General features: G+C 38.0%; 1 long non-coding RNA gene across 1 annotated transcript; it reads left to right on the forward strand.

The window, feature by feature from the left end:
- Positions 1-2,016: 2,016 nt before the first annotated feature.
- LOC128635899 (uncharacterized) lies at positions 2,017-4,347 on the forward strand. Its single transcript, XR_008398616.1, has 3 exons — positions 2,017-2,067; positions 3,754-3,819; positions 4,319-4,347. It is a non-coding gene; the product is annotated as an uncharacterized LOC128635899 (long non-coding RNA).
- Positions 4,348-8,021: the final 3,674 nt, after the last annotated feature.

An 8,021-nucleotide genomic window follows, 5' to 3' on the forward strand; every position in this document is an offset into this window, starting at 1 on the left:
AGGCCCAGGTAACTATGCAACTTCATATAATATCTTAATATTTTATTAGAATTTTAAAAAATGTGTATATAGTCAGATACTAAACCTATACAGATCTCACAACATACACTACATATGCTGTTTAGATATCTGATTTTAGATTAGTGACACATGAAATAGGAATGATGTTTCTTGCGCTCTACAGAATATGCGTCACAGAGCGAAAATTGAATTGCGCATACACGTTAACATGGGTTTGCTGTAAGTGGCATTGCTTTATACATATTGGTCAAATGACGGATGCGTAATTCCTCTTGGAATCATTGCGCAATGATCGCGAAAATTAGAATTGCGCATACACGTTAACATGGGTTTGCTGTAAGTAGCATTGCTTTATACATGTTGGTCAAATGACGGATGCGTAATTCCGCTTGGAATCATTGCGCAATGATCGCGAAAATTAGAATTGCGCATACACGTTAACATGGGTTTGCTGTAAGTGGCATTGCTTTATACATGTTGGTCAAATGACGGATGCGTAATTCCGCTTGGAATCATTGCGAAATGATCGTGAAAATTAGAATTGCGCATACACGTTAACATAGGTTTGCTGTAAGTGGCATTGCTTTATACATGTTGGTCAAATGATGGATGCGTAATTCCGCTTGGAATCATTGCGCAATGATCGTGAAAATTAGAATTGCGCATACACGTTAACATGGGTTTGCTGTAAGTGGCATTGCTTTATACATGTTGGTCAAATGACGGATGCATAATTCCGCTTGGAATCATTGCGCAATGATCGCGAAAATTAGAATTGCGCATACACGTTAACATGGGTTTGCTGTAAGTGGCATTGCTTTATACATGTTGGTCAAATGACGGATGCGTAATTCCGCTTGGAATCATTGCACAATGATCGTGAAAATTAGAATTGCGCATGCACGTTAACATGGGTTTGCTGTAAGTGGCATTGCTTTATACATGTTGGTCAAATGACGGATGCGTAAATCCGCTTGGAATCATTGCGCAATGATCGGAAAAATTAGAATTGCGCATACACGTTAACATGGGTTTGCTGTAATTGGCATTGCTTTATACATGTTGGTCAAATGACGGATGCGTAATTCCGCTCTGAATCATTGCGCAATGATCGCGAAAATTAGAATTGCGCATACACGTTAACATGGGTTTGCTGTAAGTGGCATTGCTTTATACATGTTGGTCAAATGACGGATGCGTAATTCCGCTTGGAATCATTGCGCAATGATCGCGAAAATTAGAATTGCGCATACACGTTAACATGGGTTTGCTGTAAGTGGCATTGCTTTATACATGTTGGTCAAATGACGGATGCGTAATTCCGCTTGGAATCATTGCGCAATGATCGCGAAAATTAGAATTGCGCATACACGTTAACATGGGTTTGCTGTAAGTGGCATTGCTTTATACATGTTGGTCAAATGACGGATGCGTAATTCTGCTTGGAATCATTGCGCAATGATCGCGAAAATTAGAATTGCGCATACACGTTAACATGGGTTTGCTGTAAGTGGCATTGCTTTATACATGTTGGTCAAATGACGGATGCGTAATTCCGCTTGGAATCATTGCGCAATGATTGCGAAAATTAGAATTGCGCATACACGTTAACATGGGTTTGCTGTAAGTGGCATTGCTTTATACATGTTGGTCAAAATGAAATGTGAATTATTATATATGTGAAGAATACAGTATTCTTATTTTCAATATTATACATAATAAAAAAAAAATAGCAGAATCCAAATAAATAATAACATATGCCCATCAATTGATGAGAATGAAATAACCCCCCAAAAAAATTAAAGCTACAGTAAACAACACAACTGATTGAAAATAAGAGTACAGGATATATTTATCATGAATTTAATTGAGGAAACAATTAACTCATGGGACTACCAAAAGATTAATAGTTTTTAATTGATTTGCTAATAATGTAAAGATTTTAAACATGGCATGATTTGTATTAATGATATCCAATCCTCATTTAATATATTACAGATCTGGATGTTGGTGCTGGATCCTCAAGCCAGGGCTTGTCACAGTATGGTATGTCTCATTTTAATTGACATTTGTCTTAGAAACATGGACAGAACATTACATACTAAATCCACATTGTTCAATATTTATATGTATCTGCAAAATGGATTATTAAAATATTTACAAATAAGATTAAAAAAAAACCCATAGGATTACATTGTAAGACTACTCTGAATTTTTATCGAATTTAAGATATCCCATCTATTCTGGATATCTTAATTTTAATGTAAGATTCTTTGAATGTCCAATTTATATTCTTCCCTTGTGTATTGCTTAATCTTATTTGTATACATTTTGAAAAAAATCACACACTTTTGCATATGTTTTGATTTTAAAAATATAGATTCCATTTTTGAAATTGATCACGTCATTTAAGGGACATGCCAACTAAATTTTACATTGAATGATTTTTAAACGTGATTTTATTGTTTTGTTTAAACATTTTATGAGCTACATTGGTTCAGTCTATTGTTTTAGTTCTTCTAAAAACATATTGATTTTGGTTTAGGTTAAACAATGCATTACTGGTATTATCCGGCGGTTTTTTTATGCATAAATTGGCATTGGGTCAAAAGTTAAAATCATGTGTTCAGATAACAGTAGTACATAGTTTCAAAAAGTATACAATTACACATTTAGAGCTTCATGTCCCTTTAATAGATGAAAATTAAATAATGCTTAGGATATCCTTAAATAACATATTAGATTGGAATTGCATGCTCAATCCCATTCATTACATCAACATATGGAGTAGAGAATTCATTAACACCAACATTGTCAAATCAATATATTTTTATATTAAAGGGACACTGAGCTAAAATTATTAATGTTGTCATTCAGATAGAGCATGCAATATTAAGCAACATTTAAATATAATACTATAATCATATGTGAAATATTCTATTGCTAAATGTATTTTAAAATCAAGAATGTACGTTTATCTGCAGCTCAATTTTGGTTGACCAACCTAGGTTTTTATTGATGATTGGTGGATACCTTCAACAAACAATATTTATTGAATCCAATATTGCTTATCTGCCTTTAAGATTAAAATGTAGTAACATTAAAATTATAATAGGAGTCAATGTTAAATCATTTGGAACAGTTTGAACAGTGAAATCAATTATTGAAATAAATCATGTCAGTGTCCCTTTAATAAACAATAGATTCATTAATCCTTACATTCTTTGGATTAGACAATATTGATATATAATTCACATATTCACTGTTGGAGTTACTTTATAGATATAAGCATACTCTAACAGCACCATGATTACATATTTGTACTAATCAATTTGGTTTTGTATTGTGATCAATATGTGTTGTGTCCTAAACAAGATTACTGTACATTGCACAAATGGCCCGATGTGCCACATGTCTTTGTTTATATTTGTCAACAGCTGTTATTCAAAATGTGGTTTGTGTGTATTCTTTTAAGAACATTGATCAATGGGTATATTTAGATATGCAATAGCATCGTATGAGATGAGTTTGATGTCTAATATAGTCAGAAATTAAACATATGTTCAATACATCATTTTTTTACAGAATCCCCTTGATTCAATCAAGCATTTTTTTTTATAATGACTGCTCTATTCTTCACATTTTCAAGTTGATTATTCTTATAAATCGATACAGATGTGATTTAGTGCTATCCCAAATGTGTTCACTAATATATATCTATATCATTCATAGTGAGAGTTGGTGTGGGGAGCCCAGAGGAATCCAGCACCGACACAGAGCTGCCTTTGCAGTGTTCTGGTAAGTCCATTGACTCATTTATATGTCATTGAAGGTGTATTGGTAATCAATATTATGAGCATGATTCTGATGAAGCATAACATTTGAAACAAACATATAATTTACTCCTCTGATTATATATTAATTTTATTTGAATATTGAAAGATTAATAATTAAAACTTTCTTAGTCTACACCTTTGTTATTCAGAAGATGTATAGCATATGTTTGTTTCCATGTTCATTTTTGACAACAATCATCAAGTGATACACACATGAGAAATCTTAAATGTTCTATGTACTATGCTTTTCTGATTTTAAAATTAATACAAACAATAAATTGAAAATCAGAATCATTGAGAATAACAAATCTAATGTCATTTGTATGCTCCATCAAAATGATGTAAATCATAACTTTGGGTGTGTATATCTTTAATGCAACATTGATGTGTGTCTTTGAGCAACAGTAACATATGTTATAATATCTGATCTTAACGTGTACACAACATGTTATGTTTTACAGAGATTGATTTAACATGTGGGACGGAGGAGGAAGATGCTCCCTTGAAGTCTGATGGTATGTGAAATATATCTAACATGTTTCCAACATGTTGCTTTATTGGAAATCATTTTATTGAAGACATTCAAAGTCTACAGCTTTTGCACTTTAAAAAGGAATATTATTTGACTGTTCAAATACACTACTGCCCCCTTTATATATCAGGCAGCATGAAGATATGATTGGATTTGTTTAAATATTTGGATTTGAAATTCATGCCATCATGATGTCACATGCATATTCTAGGCCAAACCACAATAATAATTTTATAATTGTACAGACAGTCATTGATATTCATCTGAGTGCCTATATGCATACCATATCCTCATGTCATCATTGTTTAGAAATTCAAACACACTTCTAAGTATATTGCAAACATAATCAAGTTGAAATGCGTTGATTTGATTTCATGATGTATGAGATGTTAATATATTTATAATATTTATTTCAGATGGATCCTCCGCTTCTGGTCATCATTGTTCCTCCCCTGCCCAGTCCCAGCCCCCTGCCCAGCCCCCTGCCCAGCCCCCTGCCCAGTCCCCTGCCCAGTCCCCTGCCCAGCCCCCTGCCCCTCCACAGACCCCAGACCCTCCCGGCCCTTCCCATTTGTCCTGTCATATCCCTCCCAAAAAACACCCCTTCGTCCCCCTTCACCGCTCTCCCCGTCTTTTGGCCCATACAGCTACCCCAGCTGCCCAGCCCCCAACTCACCACTCCCCAGCTGTACGGGCTACGCCAGAGCAGCAGCCCATCCCTCCCCAACCCAATCCCATCCCTCCACAACCCAATCCCATCCCTCACCAACCCAATCCCATCCCTCCCCCCTGTCTCAACCTTCATTGTCCTGGGTGTCGGATTGTCCTTCCCAGGCACAGCTGTAAGTATCAAAATCAACATTATAAGATACTTAAAGGTACACTGAATGAAAAATTTTCAATTGTGATTCAAATAGAGCATGCAATGTTAATCAAATTTATAATTTACTACTCTTATCAATTATTCTTCATTCTCTTGCTATCTTTATTGAAAGAAAGAAATGCCTATATATTTTTTTTATTCCAAAAAAATATGGACATCATTTCTTTATTGTTGGATGAATGTATCCATCAATCAGCAGGGACAACCAAAGTTGATAACCAAAAATGGCCTGCCCTATAAACTTAAATTCTTGCATTTAAAATATAGCTAGAGAATTCTAACATTTAAAGAATACGAGTAAATTAATAATTCTTTTTAATGTCATGCTCTATCTGAATCAGTAACTAAAATATTTAGGTTTACTGTCCCTTTAATTTGATATCACTACATATACCAATCACCACTATTTGGATCCAACAATTTATGTACAAATGTTCATACATTATCTCTTGTATAACCCAGTGGGAATGTAATTTCTTCTGGTTACTATGTTTACACAGCTTGTCCTCAACGCCAAAATGTTTAAGGATAGGTGTGCCTACCACAGTATAACAAATATCTTTAAATTGCTAATGTAAGTACAATGTAAATCCTTTTACAAGATTTTAGACACTCAAGTTGTAAAAGTGGATCATCAAAAAACAATTAAAGGGGAAAACATGTTGGATTAAAATGTCCATTTAATGGTTTAGGTCTGTCTGAATAACATATTTCATGTGTAAATAATCAATGTCAACAAATTAATTTAAATAATTATTTGTCTTTATGATGACAATGTATCTTTGCTTTTTATTTTGTCTGTTGTGTAATTATCATTAATATTTGATTTTTTCTTTATTTTAGGCTGTGACTCAACATGGCTCACGCTAGAAGGTCTAGCACGCGTGGAGCAGGCTGTGTTGAGGAACGCAGCTGTCCTGAGAGGGATGGCCGACACCATGCAGGCCCAGCTACAGGTTCAGCATATGACTCTACGTCAGATGAGGCGGTGGAACTCAATGCTCGAATCTGTAGCTGGACAGGCACAGGACGATGAAGGGGATGACCAGTAAGTGGAGGATCTGGAGATGCTCCAAGGGCGCAGATAAGAATCCTCCGTCCACATGTTGATGTTTGTTTTTATGGTTGCCATTTGGCCTTTTTTTCTGTTTATTGTTGTGCCTGTTGCACTCTTTTACCTTGTCATATGTCTCCAATGGGTCTATGCTGGCCCTTGGCAACTCTCTTCATGGACTGTGATGCACTCTGTTACCTTGTCATATGGCTCCAATGGGGCTATGCTGGCCCTTGGCAACTCTCTTCATGGACTGTGATGCACTCTGTTACCTTGTCATATGGCCCCAATGGGGCTATGCTGGCCCTTGCCAACTCTCTTCATGGACTGTGATGCACTCTGTTACCTTGTCATATGGCTCCAATGGGGCTATGCTGGCCCTTGGCAACTCTCTTCATGGACTGTGATGCACTCTGTTACCTTGTCATATGGCTCCAATGGGGCTATGCTGGCCCTTGGCAACTCTCTTCATGGACTGTGATGCACTCTGTTACCTTGTCATATGGCTCCAATGGGGCTATGCTGGCCCTTGGCAACTCTCTTCATGGACTGTGATGCACTCTGTTACCTTGTCATATGGCTCCAATGGGGCTATGCTGGCCCTTGCCAACTCTCTTCATGGACTGTGATGCACTCTGTTACCTTGTCATATGGCTCCAATGGGGCTATGCTGGCCCTTGCCAACTCTCTTCATGGACTGTGATGCACTCTGTTACCTTGTCATATGGCTCCAATGGGGCTATGCTGGCCCTTGGCAACTCTCTTCATGGACTGTGATGCACTCTGTTACCTTGTCATATGGCTCCAATGGGGCTATGCTGGCCCTTGGCAACTCTCTTCATGGACTGTGATGCACTCTGTTACCTTGTCATATGGCTCCAATGGAGCTATGCTGGCCCTTGGCAACTCTCTTCATGGACTGTGATGCACTCTGTTACCTTGTCATATGGCTCCAATGGGGCTATGCTGGCCCTTGGCAACTCTCTTCATGGACTGTGATGCACTCTGTTACCTTGTCATATGGCTCCAATGGGGCTATGCTGGCCCTTGGCAACTCTCTTCATGGACTGTGATGCACTCTGTTACCTTGTCATATGGCTCCAATGGGGCTATGCTGGCCCTTGGCAACTCTCTTCGTGGACTGTGATGCACTCTGTTACCTTGTCATATGGCTCCAATGGGGCTATGCTGGCCCTTGGCAACTCTCTTCATGGACTGTGATGCACTCTGTTTCCTTGTCATATGGCTCCAATGGGGCTATGCTGGCCCTTGGCAACTCTCTTCATGGACTGTGATGCACTCTGTTACCTTGTCATATGGCTCCAATGGGGCTATGCTGGCCCTTGGCAACTCTCTTCATGGACTGTGATGCACTCTGTTACCTTTTCATATGGCTCCAATGGGGCTATGCTGGCCCTTGGCAACTCTCTTCATGGACTGTGATGCACTCTGTTACCTTGTCATATGGCTCCAATGGGGCTATGCTGGCCCTTGGCAACTCTCTTCATGGACTGTGATGCACTCTGTTACCTTGTCATATGGCTCCAATGGGGCTATGCTGGCCCTTGGCAACTCTCTTCATGGACTGTGATGCACTCTGTTACCTTGTCATATGGCTCCAATGGGGCTATGCTGGCCCTTGGCAACTCTCTTCATGGACTGTGATGCACTCTGTTACCTTGTCATATGGCTCCA

Source organism: Bombina bombina, chromosome 7 (assembly GCF_027579735.1).
Source record: "Bombina bombina isolate aBomBom1 chromosome 7, aBomBom1.pri, whole genome shotgun sequence".
In the NCBI taxonomy this organism is placed as follows: domain Eukaryota; kingdom Metazoa; phylum Chordata; class Amphibia; order Anura; family Bombinatoridae; genus Bombina; species Bombina bombina.